This window comes from Podarcis bocagei (assembly GCF_964188305.1).
Source record: "Podarcis bocagei genome assembly, chromosome: 2".
Lineage (NCBI taxonomy): Eukaryota > Metazoa > Chordata > Lepidosauria > Squamata > Lacertidae > Podarcis > Podarcis bocagei.
Window position 1 is genome coordinate 115,040,399 of NC_138126.1, and position 16,614 is coordinate 115,057,012.

Sequence of the window (16,614 nt, forward strand, 5' to 3'; positions counted from 1 at the left end):
ATACGCTTCAGGTTACATACGCTTCAGGTTACAGACTCCGCTAACCCAGAAATAGTGTTTCAGGTTAAGAACTTTGCTTCAGGATGAGAACAGAAATCATGCTGTGGCGGCGCGGCAGAAGCAGGAGGCCCCATTAGCTAAAGTGGTGCTTCAGGTTAAGAACAGTTTCAGGTTAAGAACGGACCTCCGGAATGAATTAAGTACTTAACCCGAGGTACCACTAGTGCTTGCGTTGCATCATGGTTCTTGTAAAGCTTCAGCAGCATCAACTCATAAACAGCACATATTTGACTACTACAAAAACTATGATGTTGTGCAACTGCATGTGAACCTTCATGAGTAAAATAAAAATAAAAATCTAGATTCTTGAAATCGAGCAAACTAGTTTAGGTATTCTGTGTCTCCAACACAGAAGATCCATTGGCTGTCCATTAGTGGTCCCAGTGGTCTAGGAGCAGGGCAATGTGACAGTACTGTGCCCTAGGAAAGAGGAGAGGGTGCTTCCCATATGAATCAGGCAAACAACATGAAATGGTAATTTATTTATTTTTTAAAATTGTTTTTATTGATTTTCCAATAAAAACAGCCAATCAACACGTCCACATCATAATCCATTTAAAAACAAACAAAAAAAACACCAATATGTTGTACAGAGGCTGTCCTTGATCGATATGATTTTTGGAAGAGTACAAAAACCCACCTAAAATGCCAGCTTTCAACCTGCTTGTGAAAATCATCAGAGATCGCAAAGAAAGGAATTTATGATAACAACAAGAAGAGAAAGGAAGTAATAAAGGACTATCCGGATCAAACTGGACAGAACTGTCTAATGAAAGCAGTAAGATAAGTGATGCTGTTTTGGACTCGAGCCGAGCTTGATGTATGGGCACCCCCAACAAAATTTAAAATTTGGATGTATAATTTGGAACTAATGTGATATGATAATGTGATGTGATTGGCCTGTTAATAAAAATTATTAAAAAAACAAAATAAAAACAAAAAACAATAATAAAAAGACCAAATTGTAATCCAAATTGTAGTTATTCATTTTTCTGGGTTTCCCATAGTCTGGACCTCTGAAGCATATCTCCAAATCCTCAGTCCTGCCTCCTCTGGTTTTTTTTCATATTTTCCACATCCCGATCTTAAAACTTTAAAGTTCTCCATCCCTGGCTCTGCGATTCTCAATCATGTCAGAAATCATATATCCTTTCCTCCATCGAATACAGCTTTATTTGTGTATGTATATTTTTTCAACTGTCTGTTTACCAGCGCAGCTTTCCCTGACTCCATTCCAGTCTTACAATCTGGGCTGTTGTCCAAGTCTATCGTCTGAAGTTTAATGATGCAGTGACTCCCAAGTTGTTGAATCATTCCAATCCGGGCTGTTGTCCAGGAAATGGTAATTTAGACCAACTTTCTCCAACCTCTTGCCCTCCAGATGTTGAATTTCAGCTCCTTTCAGACCAAGCAAACATGGACAATGGTTGGGGATGATGGGAGTTGTAGTCCGGAATCAGAAGAAATGCTCTCCTAACCTCACATCATAACTATTTTTAGTTCTGCTCCCAGTGACTTTTCACATACCAGACGTGAGAGAGAGAATAGAAATTGTGGGAAAATTGTGTTTCACATTTTAATGTGAAAATTTGTAATCTGCACTTCCTTGACAATTCGTACTTCTCCAAATGTTGCGATGTAGTTCTCCAACCAAAAAATGTGTAGCAAAAATATATTTGTTAGTGGAGAGCGTACATGAAATACACATAGGAGTGAAAACTTTTAATGCTTTAAATGTTTAATAGACTACTGTATTTTAATATTTTGTTGGAAGCCACCCAGAGTGGCTGGGGAAACCCAGCCAGATGGGCAGGGTATAAATAATAAATTATTATTATTATATTATTATAAAACAACATTATATTATTATAACAAATGCATTTGTTTCAGAGCACAATTCAAAGTGTTGGTGCTGACCTTTAAAGCCCTAAACAGCCTCAGCCCAGTATATCTGAAGGAGGTTAGGGAGGTTAGGCTGGCCTCAACCAGAGCCAGGGCTTTTTCGGCTGTGGCTCCAATCTGGTGGAACACTCTGTCACAAGAGACTAGGGCCCTGCGGGACTTGACATCTTTCCGCAGGGCCTGCAAGACAGAGCTGTTCCACCAGGCCTTTGGCCAGGGCACAGCCTGGCCCCCTCCTTTGGCAATCCTCACAGAACTCTAGCCCATTGGTTGCCATTAATTTGATTTGAACTGATTTTATAATGAACTGATTTTAGAATGTTGTATTATTTTACTGTTGTTAGCCACTCTGAGCCCAGCTTTGGCTGGGAAGGGCAGGATATAAATAAAAATTTATTATTACTATTACTATTATTATTATTATTATTATTATTATTATTATTATTATTATTATTACATTAAGGGAAATTGCTTGCAAAAGTGAGTATATTAGGAAAACTGTGTACAAAGTGTTTATCAGGAGAAATGTGCTAGCAAATTGTCATAAGGACTTTAAAAAAATCACAAACTGATGTCAAAATATGGCAAGCTCAACTTAAAACTGGAAAAGTTAGAAACTTATATTGATATAGGCATCCATTTCTGAGAGGGAAAAATGGAAGACTCCAGAAGCTCAGAGAACCAGGCATTCCCATTGAACACACCAGGTATTTTCTGGTCCAGAAAACAGATCTGGCATGCTCAATGTACAAACTGAAGCACTGACTGCAGCAGCTGGAGCTGCTCAGATCATTATTATTCCAAGTAATAAGCAGCACATGCTAATATAATGCACCCATTTTGCTAAATTGAGTAGCATGGATTGTGTGTGTGTGGGGGGGCGGGGAGTCAATGTTATCTTACCAGTCTATTACATCACTGCAATTCTTCTTCTTGTTTGTACTGCAGATGGCTTTTTACCTCCCATGCTGTGTTAAATCTGTTCCATCCTTGATATTTAATTTGTCTTTTTTATGCATTTCCCCCCAAATTACATCTCATGCAGATGATGTTTTCATTTTAGGTTCACAGCATCAAACTTCCCTGTTCTTATTGGTTAAGCTTTAATCCAATATGTGGGGCTTAGCTGTATGATGTTAAGAATAAAACCATGCAAAAAAAAAAAAAGTTTCTTGGGTGGAAATTAAATATATGGTAAAGATGTTCCCCGGACTCCATGTCTACAGAGATTTGGTTTTAGAAGATGTTATAGCACTGAAGCATAAAGGGAAGCCAAAAGATTCAAAATCTGTGATGGCATTTAACATCGGCACTGCATAAATAAGATTTATAAAGTAAAGGTAAAGGGACCCCTGACCATTAGGTCCAGTCGTGGCCGACTCTGAGGTTACGGCGCTCATCTCGTTTTATTGGCCAAGGGAGCCGGCGTACAGCTTCCGGGTCATGTGGCCAGCATGACTAAGCCACTTCTGGAGAACCAGAGCAGCGCACAGAAACGCCGTTTGCCTTCCCACTGGAGTGGTACTTATTTATCTACTTGTACTTTGATGTGCTTTCAAACTGCTAGGTTGGCAGGAGCAGGGACCGAGCAATGGGAGCTCACCCTGTTGCAGGGATTCGAACCGCCAACCTTCTGATCGGCAAGCCCTAGGCTCTGTGGTTTAACCCACAACGCCACCTGCATCCCTAATAAGATTTATACTTTCCCCCAATTAATTATATCCCTTAATTTTGTTCCTAGAATGCATTCCTGAAACTTCTGGCCTTGGTATTTAATGTTATCCTGAAACCAGGTAGTATTTAAGAATATCCAGAGAAGCAAAATCCATAATCAGCGAAACAGCTAAACAGTTTGAGGATCTATACAACTTTGTAACATGCAGAAAACAGCATTATTGGAGAAACCAAAGACTGGAACTGAGGAAAGTCGGGGGATGGGGTGGGGGTTCTGTGGGGGGGAGGGAAAAATAATTTTTTTTAAAAAAAACACCAACAAAAACAAGCAGACAGAGAAGCAAAATCCATTTCCACACCTCACCAAATGCAAGACATATATACTAGCTTTATTAACAGTATTTCTTGATGCAGCAGTGCATAGTTGAACTATGGAATTTCTTCCCACAGACGGTACTGAAAGCCACCAACTTGGGTGTCTTTAAAAGAGGAGTAGATAAATCAGTGATGAGGCTATCAGTGACTCTGAGCCACCACCCTCCAACATTTCTCCGATAAAAATAGGGACGTCCTATTCAACAACTACAACACAGGCAGCCCTGTATTAATGTTTAATGTTTTGTTATGTTTTTATATATGTTGGAAGCCTCCCAGAGTGGCTGGGATAACCCAGTCAGTTGGGTGGGGTATAAACATATCATCATCATCGAATAAGAACATTACATTACTATATATATATATATTTATTAGTTTTTTAACATATCATTTTCAACAATTATAAAACATGCTTTTATATCTTATACAGTTTTTTTTACTTCCTTCAATCACATCTGAATTTTTTCCAATCTTGTCTACTTAATTTACATTTCTTAATTTCACTATTACATTTAAATATCATAACTAATATCTCTCTTCTTTATCTTCTTTGCAATATTTCATATATTCCTCCTTACGAAACTTCTTGGAGTCCTACTAGCGTAATTTGTTGATTACAGTTGCTCTTCAAATAGTTTGTATATTTCTTCCAATCTTCTGTGAATCTCTGGTCCCGCAGGTTTCGAATCCTTCCTGTCATCTTATCCAATTCTGTGAATAAGAACATTACTAAAGGTAAAAAGTAAAAAGGTAAAGGACCCCTGGACGGTTTAGTGCAGTCAAAGGCGACTATGGGGTTGCAACACTCATTTCGCTTTCAGGCTGAGGGAGCCGGCATTTGTCCACAGACAGCTTTCCAGGTCATGTGGCCAGCAGGACTAAACCTCGTCTGGCACAATGGGACACTGTGACAGAAGCCAGAGCACACAGAAACCTTGCTTACCTTTCCGCTGCCGTGGTACCTATTTATCTACTTGCATAGGTGTGCTTTCAAACTGCTAGGTTGGCAGGAGCTGGGACAGAGCAACAGGTGCTCACTCCATCTAGGGGATTCGAACCGCCGACCTTCCGATCAGCAAGCCCAAGAGACTCAGTGGTTTAGACCACAGTGCCACCCGCCTCCCCTTGAACATTACTATCATTCTGCTGGGAATGGATTCTATGATGCTTCTGCAGTTTTTACATTTGAAAGTTGTGTTTTGATTGTTGCATTTTTTTAAAAAAAAATTGCACCTCCCCCCCCCGCTTTTTAATATGTTGGCTATTGTAAGAGTTTTTACAATACAAATATTCAGAACAAAAATTTATATATAAACTTTTGTTCTTAATATTTCTATTCAGAATATCTCTCTCTCTCTCAACAAGGACAGATTTGCCCTTGTTTTACAGCTGGGGCAGGTAGGGGGGTTCCCTCCAGATGTTGTTGAATTACACTGGCCCTACTTGCTGGATCTAAAGTGAGTCAGAGTCCTGCAACATCTGGAACCACTGCATTGGTTATCCCTGTAAAGATAAAGGTACCCCTGACCATTAGGTCCAGTCGTGGTCGACTCGGGTTGCAGCACTCATCTCGCTTTATTGGCCGAGGGAGCCAGCGTACTTCTTCAGGGTCACGTGGCCAGCATGACTAAGCCGCTTCTGGTGAACCAGAGCAGCGCACGGAAACGCCATTTACCTTCCTGCCGGAGTGGTACGTATTTATCTACTTGCATTTTGACGTGCTTTCAAACTGCTAGGTTGGCAGGAGCAGGGACCGAGCAACGGGAGCTCACCCCCTCACTTGTCTCTGAATATATTTGCAGTGATCCAGGCTGACAGTAACTGAAGTGCAAATGAGAGATGATGCCAAGAGATTGAAATTTGACAGATGCCAATCATTATAAATCAGCGGGTCAGGAGGGGAATCAATTTAGAGTACACTGAGTAGGGAGAAAGGTGATGGTGCCCAAGAACCATTTCATTGCCCATGCATTTCCTTTTTTATAAACAAGAACCACCACCACCACCCTTTTTCATGGTGGATTTTCTTCTTGTCATGGAACCTTACTGGGAGAAGATATTAAGGTGGGGAGGGGAGGAAGAAAATGAATGCAGAAACAATGTTTAGGGTCCCCTTCTTCTTCACCATATCTAATGGTCTACAAAAGCATCCCTACATCACCACCACCACCATTATTAATTTTTGTATACCACCCTTCATCCATAGATCTCAGAGCAGTTCACAGCACAAAAATAAAAAGACAAAATATGTAATAAAAATAAGAATAAACTAAACTAATAACCCCCTCCTCCATAGGGCTATGTCAGACTAAGTTCAGAGTAGACACATTGAGATGGATTCAGCTCATGAATCACACTAGCAGAAGCCAGTGCAAGGACTTTCATTAGCATAACAGGGCTTGGATGGAATGATCTCCTTGGCGCCACATTGAATTTCTCACATTGAAATTAATAGATGTCTATTAATTTAAATAAAACTAATATTGGATTCAGCTCATAGCGATGCACCAGCAGACCTAGTTCTGACACACAGATCTGCTGGCAGCACATCTTGTTTGGCCCTGAGAGTATTTGATACATACCATGCAACGATGCTTAGTGTTTATAATTGCTGGCAGCTTGCAACGTCTTGTCTCTGATGCCTGCCAAAATGGAAGCTGCCAATGGGTGCTGGCAAAAGCTGCAATCCTAGACACCCTTGTGTTGGAGTTAGTCCCATTCAACTCGATGGGATGTACTTCTGAGTAGTTATGAAGAGTATTGCGATGTAAAACACCCACATTTGGGGTGGGTGTGTAAAAACTAAAGCTGAAAATTTCACATTCAAAATCCACACGGAAAAGCTACAAATTTCAAATGCTTATGAATATTTGTTTCTGCTCTGAAATCCACATGTTTGCCCTTTTCTGTGCCCCTCCATTTATGAAGAAAAGTTTGCCTTAGAGCATCTCTTTTTCCAAGTGTGATTTGTCTTTATTTATTATAGATCCTTTGCCTTTGGCTCATCATTGACTCATTTATATAGCTGTGTGCAGCCAATGGCCACTAGAGACTATTGCAGTTTGCAGTAAATGTGTTTTTAGTGTGACCATCACAATATACATTACATTACTCTCCTGAAGAAACATTAGCTGACTACCTGGCTTCCTGCTACCACTTCCACTGAATGTTAAAAACAAACCCACAGACTTAAGATGGCAGAAGGGTTATGTTTACAGGGCGTTTCATTAATATACTAGAGCTTTTTTGCTAGTTTTCCTCTTCGTGCCATAACTACAAAGACTTGAGCACGACTGCCAAATATTATATAATTCTGCTCCTTGTAAAAGCACTCTCTTTTTCTACTCAATGCTGAGGGAATAACCATTAACTCACACACCTGCCTCTGAAGATGTGACTAGGTGCATACAGCCCCAAAGTCTTAAATTTCAGCTGCTGTGTAAGCTAGTCTTCAAATAAAGCAAGGAAACACAGCAGTAGAATAAGGAAACAATGACTGCCTTCTCACTGTTTAAAGATCCAGGGTTGAGGGGTTGAGATACATGTGCAATGGGGTGTATGAACTCAAGACACCAACACACAGGGACATTTGGGTGGTGAGAAGGGGCAGCCTTTTTACCATTTAATGTGTGGACTGTTCTCAAAGAACATCCAACCTTCCCCAGTGTTATAGCTTCCCCAGTATATTCAGTGCTTCAGTGGGTGTGAGACATTAACCCATTAGTGCTGGGATGGATTGGAGAGTCTTGTAGTGTCTTCAGCAATCTTTTTTCAGAAGGAAATGAGTGTGTAGTAGGGAGGATTTTGAGCTGTAGTGCTATTGAATGTGAGTGGATTGGACATGAGTGATTGGTTGGTAGAGATATGACCAACATTGAAGCCAAAGTCCAGCATCGCCTGAGCTCTGTGAGTGCAGCTTTCTCCCGATTGAAGTGCAGAGAGTTTGAGGACATTCACAGGGAAACCAAAATGCTTGTTTACAAAGCTATTGTACTACCAACCTTACTGTATGCTTGTGAAACATGGACCACTTATAAACGCCATCTCCAACTCCTTGAAAGATTCCATTAACGGTGTCTCCAAAAAAATTTACACATCACTTGGGAAGACAGGCAAACTAATGCCAGTGTACTGGAAGAAGCAAAGATCACCAGTTTGGAAGCGATGATTCTTCAACATCAACTTCGTTGGACTGCTCATGTTGTGAGGATGCCTGACTATGGTCTTCCAAAGCAACTACTCTATTACAAATTTAATTGGCCTCCACAGTCACTTATGGACTCACTGTTAAAACCGTGTTCATGGAAGACAATCTTACTTGGCTATGAGTGATCACCAAAGAAGAGTAAGAATTAATAGTTAGACTAGAACTATTTAACAAATAAACATATGGCACATCCCTCTTGACATGGTACTATTGCAGAATGGAAGTATGCAGTTGCAAGTCTGATGCCTCACAGAACAAAAGGTCTCTGCTCAGAGTCAAAAAATTGTGGATTTGGAAGGGACCCCAAGGGTCATGCAATGCAGGAATAAATGAGAAAATGAGTTGCTAAGGAGTAATTCCTGCTAGAAGAAGAAGGAGAAGGAGAAGGAGAAAGAGGGCTAAAACCAGCTGACTTTTCAAGACAAGGCAAAGCAAAGCAGTTGCATCCAAACCTGCAATATGTGTTCTCCATCCAAGGGACCCTCAGATCACTTGCTGGAGCCTGAGCAGGGTGAGGTACAAAGCCAGCTTTCCTATATTTAAAACTCAACCAGAGAGACTTCATACCACCTGCTATCAGGGGTGCTGTCAGGGCAAAAGGGACACGGGTGGTGCTGTGGTCTAAACCACTGAGCCTCTCAGGCTTGCTGATCAGAAGGTTGGCGGTTCGAATCCCCATGACGGGGTGAGCCCCCATTGCTCTGTTCCAGCTCCTGCCAACCTAGCAGTTCAAAAGCACATCAGTGCAAGTAGATAAATAGGTACCACTGCAGCAGAAAGGTAAACAGCATTTCCGTGTGTTCTCGCTTCTGTGTTCCATTGCACCAGAAGCGGTTTAGTCATGCTGGCCACATGACCTGGAAAGCTGTCTGCGGACAAACTCTGGCTCCCTTGGCCTAAAAGCAAGATGAGAAGATGACTGCTGCAACCCCATAGTTGCCTTTGACTGGACTTAACCATCCGGGGGTCCTTTACCTTTTTATGTTTTGTCTGGGCAGGACTCTGGGGCTCTGGGGTAGATAATAGCAGAAGGGGGAGGTTATAGGGATGTGTATAGATGCTAGAACAGAATATATTTATTAAATATTATCCTTCCTCCCTCACATGAGTTCAGCAGAGTGCATCCTTTTGCAGCTGAAAAGGAAACTTAGATAGGCTAGATTTGGGCATTTAGTTTAAATAATCCAGGATGCTTTAGGGCAGACTGGATTCTCCTGGTATCTCCCCCTTTTCTCCCCCTTAAAACAATTATCACACAAACCGTCTTGTAAAAGATAAAAATTACATTTACTCACTCAGAGCTCCTGTTGCAGAATATCAGATACAGCAGTTTTGTTTAGGAGGGTTCAAAATGATAATGCAGTTACATTTGTTGTTGTTGTTTAGTCGTTTAGTCGTGTCCGACTCTTTGTGACCCCATGGACCAGAGCATGCCAGGCACTCCTGTCTTCCACTGCCTCCTGCAGTTTGGTCAAACTCATGCTGGTAGCTTCGAGAACACTGTCGATCTCGCCCTCTGTTGTCCCCTTCTCCTTGTGCCCTCAATCTTTCCCAACATCAGGGTCTTTTCCAGGGAGTCTTCTCTTCTCATATGGTGGAGCCTCAGCTTCATGATCTGTCCTCCCAGTGAGCACTCAGGGCTGATTTCCTTAAGAATGGAGAGGTTTGATCTTCTTGCAGTCCATGGGATTCTCAAGAGTCTCCTCCAGCACCACAATTCAAAAAATCAATTCTTCGGCGATCAGCCTTCTTTATGGTCCAGCTCTCACTTCCATACATCACTACTGGGAAAACCATAGCTTTAACTATACGGACCTTTGCAGTTACATTGTCATGCTTAAGTCCAGCTTCAAATGATGTCTGAGCAATGGAGCTCAGGAATGCAGATTGCTCTCACATTTCTGCATGCTGACATCCGGTTCAGCGAATGGTCTTTGTTTCGTGATGAAGGATCTCGGCAATGATATTTGGCTGGCTGACATCATCTGAAGCCTTAAGGATTGGTTGCAGCTGTGAGGGTATAGGAGGTGAGCCTTTTTTTGGCTTGGGTGGCGGTTAGGCATTGGAATATATTTGTGTATTGGAGGGCAGGGTGTGGCCATTGCCTACCCCTCCACTTTATGGGTATTCCGGTAAAGAAATCCGGCGGTCATGGATCCTGTCTGACGCCATTGCTGGTGGCTAGGGCATGGCACGACCCCCGGTGACATCAGGGGAAGCTTTCAGTTGTATTTGCATCAACAGGCTCCTGCCACTGGTGGTTAACCCTTGATAGACTCACCCCTCCCTGAGGGGGTGGAGACATGCACTGTTGTTTTATCCAATGCCTAAGCCAATACCTCTCACATGATGTACCATAATCAATAAAGTTGTGGCCTTTTTTTAGCCCATTAACCTAATATACTGTGTCTATGTGTCTTTCTTATCCTCAAGTGGGTGGTGGGTCCTTGAATCACAAGAGTGAAGAGAGGCAAGAGAACAAACAGGAAGGAGAAACTGCCCAGTCAGGTGAGGAGATTATATGGAGGCAGAACATTGTGGATTGCACTGTAAGCATCAGACCTGCTATCCTTGACTGCCTCCCTTCTAGTTAACAGTGGTCTCCATTTTCTAATTATTTAGAGATCATTGGGAGATAGTTCTGTAGTTAGCAGCATTTATCTCCCCAAACAACATTCAGTCCCTTTAATCTCCAGTTTGTTGACTCAACTTTACAAGTCACTGTTAGACTGTAATATCTACTTCTGAAGCCATTTTGGTAAGTACATTGCAAATATGTGCTTACGAGGTTGTAGTCAATGAATTACATTGCTGCAAAGAGAGATTGCAAGGACTTCTGAAGAAACCAAAGAGACGGAGGGATGAAAATACACTTGGGGAAGCTGGTGTCCTCATTAAATTTTGCTTTCCATGGCTGGAGATTAGGGTTCACTGTAGATGTGAAGTCTTGGGTAGTCAATACACTCACAATTGCATACATTCCCTGAAAGGCTGGCATAATCATTTGAGCACACAAAGGCACACTGTGATGGGTCATCAGGGCCTGCTAGAGCTTTTCCGGTGCCTAGCCCTTTAAGAAGGCAAGGATCTGCACCACCAGGCAATGGTTCCCAAGGAGACTACATTTGAACACCGCCTGGAAGCTCTGCCTATGGAAGAAGAAGGAGCTGCAGTACGATGCACTCCTACTTATCGCCTTGATGGATGGAAGGAAAAGAACCCAGCTGCTATGTCCCAGGCATAATAAAGGGTGGAGAGACAGGGGAGATAGAAAAAAATGTTGCAAAGAGGGAAGAAGGATGAGAAGCCCAGTACGTTTAGACCTATAAAGCCTTAAACGGCTAAGGACTGCAATACCTCAAGGACCGCCTCTTTCCATATGAACCTACCCAGACCCTGAGATCATCTTCTGAGGTCCTCCTTCATGTGCCTCCTTGGCTCAGAGGTCATATAACTCCATACCAGAGAGCCAGTGTGGTGTAGTGGTTAAGAGCGGTAGTCTCGTAATCTGGGGAACCGGGTTCGCGTCTCTGCTCCTCCACATGCAGCTGCTGGGTGACCTTGGGCTAGTCGCACTTCTTGAAGTCTCTCAGCCCCACTCACCTCACAGAGTGTTTGTTGTGGGGGAGGAAGGGAAAGGAGAATGTTAGCCGCTTTGAGACTCCTTAAAGGGAGTGAAAGGCGGGATATCAAATCCAAACTCTTCTCTTCTACCCTCCAACAGTTCTCTGAAGAAAAATAGGGATGTCCTAAGGACATTCCAGGATAAATCAGAAACTGGGATGGCTTCTGTAAACCCAGGACTGTCCCTTGAAAATAGGGACACTTGGAGGATCTGCTTGCTGAGATCCTTTAATTGCTACTGAGTTTTGGCCAACTTTGCTTAACATATACTGGTTCAGCTCCTGAAAGTGATGTTTGTGACTTGTTCCTCTCTCCCTGGCAAAATAGGAACTGCAGCAAGGAGGAAGTAGAACCTTTGGGCGCCATCTTCCTGCGAGGGCGATTTATCGAGAGATCCAGAGGGTGGCAACATGAGAACGGGGCCTTCTCTGCAGTGGCTCCCCATCTGTGGAATGCTCTCCCCTGGGAAGTTCGCCTGCTGCCTTCATTATACACCTTTAGGCACCAGGCAAAAAACGTTCCATTTTAACCAGGCCTTTAGTTGATCTGTTTGACATCCTGTACCCTTTCAAAATGTTGTTTTTATGCTGATGATATGTGTTGTGATCTTTTCTGTGAACCGCCCTGAGACCTCTGGGTAGAGGGCGGTATATAAACTCTAATAATAATAATTATTATTATTAATAATGTGGGGATCAGGTTGAAATAGCCTAGGTACCCAAGGAACCATCTTCTCCACCAGGGACCATCTTCAGACTCTCTCCCTAAGCCCCTCTGGGTAGGGCTAGAGAGGGAATACTACACCTTAGGTTTACCCAGCTTTTATCCCACACATTTTTGTAGAGCCATTTCATCTAACACAATGCATTTTAATGTTATATTTGCCAATACTTGTAATTATATGGGGGCCATGTGTCGACTGGATAACCCTCGGGATCCCTTCCAACTACAACTCTGATTCTATGATACTCTAGTATATGCATTTTGTACATAGTCACTCCCGACATAAGGAGGGGGAGGTTGGCTCGTGTGGCGGTTAGGCATTGGTAGGGGTATTATTATGCAAATGAGTTGGGGGAGGAGCTCCATCACCTCCACCAAATATTTAAGGGTAGTCTGATAAAGGATTCCGGGGGGCATTGCCACATCCGAAACCTATGGAGGCTAGGGCCTAAAGCGTGCTCCCAAGCGGCAACCCCTTGGGGAGTGCCTAGGGATGTGCATCTCAGGGGCTCCCCCTGTTGGTGTTAACCCTTTCCGGTTCTATGCCAGATAGTCTGATAGGACCAGTGCCTAAAGCCAATACCGCTCTTACCTGTAACCAATAAAGCTGTGGCCATCTTTCGCCCATTAACCTAAAATTCTGGTGTCCTGTGTCGTTATTTATTCCAACTGGGGGTGGGGGTGGGAATCGCCACGCAAATTACTTGGCTGGAGAACTGCATTGCATCGTTCAGGCATGTGGATTTTGAAGGATGACTGTTTTGGTTTGCATGGTGGAAACAAGGTAGGTTCACCTTTAAATGTATTGTATTTCTCTCCAATCCCTTGTCTGGTTCCAGCCTTTCTGTATTATGCTGAAAGTGTGGCTCCAGTTTTAATCCAGAAATAAAAGTTATCCAGGTATCAAAAGTTTGGAAAACTCTGCTCTAGAGCCAAATTCTGGTTATACAATTGATGACACCCACTTTGTTGAGTTCTGAGGTTTTTCTTTTTTTCTTTTTTAAAGGAGTAAAAACTCATAGCATATATGAGGAAGTTGAAAAAGACAAGTCAAGGTGGAGAGAAGGAGAGAGAGAGAGAGAGAGAGAGAGAGAGAGAAGAAGAAGAAGAAGAAGAAGAAGAAGAAGAAGAAGAAGAAGAAGAAGAAGAAGAACTTAATTGAAAAGAAATTCTAGAAATGAAGCTTATTCTGGAGCATTAACAAGAAATTGTAGAAAGAAAAGCAGCACTAATTTTTGTACAGGTCATCCATTATTAAAAGAAACACAAGGCCAAGCTTGTGATCTTCTCTTTGAAGCTTTTAAATGTGTGCCACGAGTGATCACAAAGAACATCAGCTAGCAAGTCAACACAAACAAAAGGACACATGGTAATTTCTGGTCCATTTGATGCTGTGAATTGACAGTCTCCTCATGGACTGTGTGAAAACCTGGGAATTGAAAGCCCTCCAAGGGTAGCCTTAATTGAATGGCATGACTAGAATTTTTCAAATTGTAACAATCCGGACAAGAGACTTCCTGTTACTGTGGCAGAGTAGATACTCCCCCCCCCCATAATACTGTAGTATGTGTAGAATTGTCACTTGGAGATACAACATTGATATTTTTTTTAAAGAGTTGTTTCTACCAAGTCCATTTTAGCTGAAGTGCACTGAGGGCTCCGGCCAAACATTCATTTATGCAACTTCTCTCTTTTGTTATGGTTAGTTCATTAAAGCCAAGAGTCTAAACTCACTTGGTTTGAACTAAGTAATAAGTTGTATTGCTTCTAAGTAGATGTCCTTAGGACTGGTGTATAAAACAGATTGATTGTGAAAGCACATATCCAGCTCAGAACACACACACACACACACACACACACACACACACACACACACACACACAATGGCATAGTGTTGGGGGGAGCACAGGGGCAGTTGCCCTGGGTGCAAAATTGTTAGGAGCGCAAAATTTCAACACCCGGTACTGCCTCAATACAGTTGCATGCTTCCATTGCTGGGCTCCATTGAAAACGGCTTCTCCATGCGCGCCAGGAAGTGAAATCTCCAGAAAATAAACGGAACTACTACTTCTTCTTCTTCTTCTTCTTCTTCTTCTTCTTCTTCTTCTTCTAAATAAACAGAACAACTTCTTCTTCTTCTTCTTCTTCTTCTCCTCCTCCTCCTCCTCCTCCTCCTCCTCCTCCTCCTCCTACTCCTCCTCCTGCTTCTCCTTCTCCTTCTCCTTCTCCTTCTTCTTCTTTCTGGATGCATTCTGACAGGGTTGCTAATGTATTCTGGTTAACATGCATATTGTTATTGTTATTGTTATTGTTATTGTTATTGTTATTGTTATTGTTATTGTTATTGTTATTGTTATCGTTATCGTTATCGTTATCGTTATCGTTATTATATTTATACCCCACCCATCTAGCTGGATTTCTCCAGATGTAGGAATGAAGTCAAATTGATCAATAGTTTGTGGAAAGGTGCCTTTCCTTCTTATATGATAAGTTTCATGACAAAGAGCATCTTTTTTGTGACTGCAGCCAAAGGGTGCTATTCCATAAAGCCCCCTGTGTTCCAGAACAGTTTTTTTGTGGGGGCACAGAGGGGGATTGGGGAGTTGAGACCCAGGAACATGCCACTCTGTAAGAAGACGTTCAAATCCTCTCTGCTATTTTGTGAATTAACTTTATTAAATGTGTCTATTAAAAAGGGGAAAACTCAATGTAACCCATCAACGTATTTAAGGATGAAAAAGAAGAATGAAGCAATGTGGTGCTGGTGGACTTCTTGCAAGTTCCACAGAGTTTGCAAACATGGCTTTGCTTATATCTGTCAACTTGTCCTGTCTTGGTTTTGTTAGGCAGCACTGAAGTACTCAGTTCTTGCAGGGGCAGCTTTGCCCTGACAGCTCAGTTTTCGCAAGCCCTATCTTCGAAATTACCAGTTCACAGCATTGCTTCGGTGAGAAAATAAACACTTACGTGACATTGAGATCAAAAGCAGACATGGGCATCTCAAAGGACAAAGCAGTCAGAGACACAGTTTTGTTAAGAGAGCAGACAAGTATGTAAAATGATTCCTTCAATTAAATAATAAACAGAATCTGGGTTTGCACTAGGAAATACTGCATCTCTCTCTCAAACACAGCACTTTCACTGGATAATAATTTATAGGCTTGTATGGCAATTCTCCTAGCCTGTAGTTCTCCCTGTGCTTTTCGTAAGTCTCAGATATCCTATAATCATTCAGCTAGCTAATGATCCCTTTACATCAGGTATAATGAGTTTTCCCACTCCAACCTAGCTTTTGTCAAGACTTTAATGCAAGTAGTTAATGAGTACTATTGCTCTGAGTTTTCTGCATGTGAAAGAAGGATACATCTTGTAATATAATGACAAGCGGTAGCTAATGTTATTCTGTTGAGCTGTTGCACAGAGCACAGAGGGGATGAGAGGAGCTTTAAGAAAGACGAATCCCTCAAGCAAGGTGTGTGTGTGTGCGGGGGGAGGTCTAAGGACATGTTAAGTAGAACTGTTCTGACAGCCTAATTCCATTACTATCCACACAAACTTGGATCTACTCAAGCATGGTCAAGATACCTTAGAGGATGGTTACTGGACTTACCTCCTGAATGTCCTAGCTTTTTTCCCCTTCCTAAGTCATGAGCAGACTTGCTAGACTGTAGCAGCTTATCTGAAGCTTTGAGATAGGGCAAGGATGCTGCCATTTATCATGCTAAATATCACCTTTATTTTGCAAAGTGGAAGGCTCACTTATCTCTCTATTAGCAAAACAAATTTACAAATGATTTACAAAAGTGCACACCTTCCTCTTCTCACTCCCTTTCTAATGGATTATAACAGCTCAGTAGTTTTCAAATGCCTGACTTTCATGAAACACTGCTTCAGAACCCACCCCGCTAAATGTCTACCATGGGAACCTTTACTGAAATTTAGGGGGTGAGATCTATGCCTTCCATTATGCAATGGACAGATCTCTATTGTAGCCCACAAAGAGAAATCCACCCCTCAGTAATGACCTTTGCGATAACAGGGGCCCTGCT

At 42.2% G+C, this 16,614-nt stretch overlaps 1 long non-coding RNA gene across 1 annotated transcript in view; it reads left to right on the top strand.

Annotated features, from left to right (window-relative positions):
* LOC308580249 overlaps window positions 1-11,752 on the top strand; it is a 214,555-nt gene extending 202,803 nt beyond the window's left edge. The window contains exon 3 of the long non-coding RNA XR_014004749.1: window positions 11,712-11,752. This is a non-coding gene — a long non-coding RNA (uncharacterized lncRNA). The remainder of the gene's footprint in view (window positions 1-11,711) is intronic.
* Window positions 11,753-16,614: the final 4,862 nt, after the last annotated feature.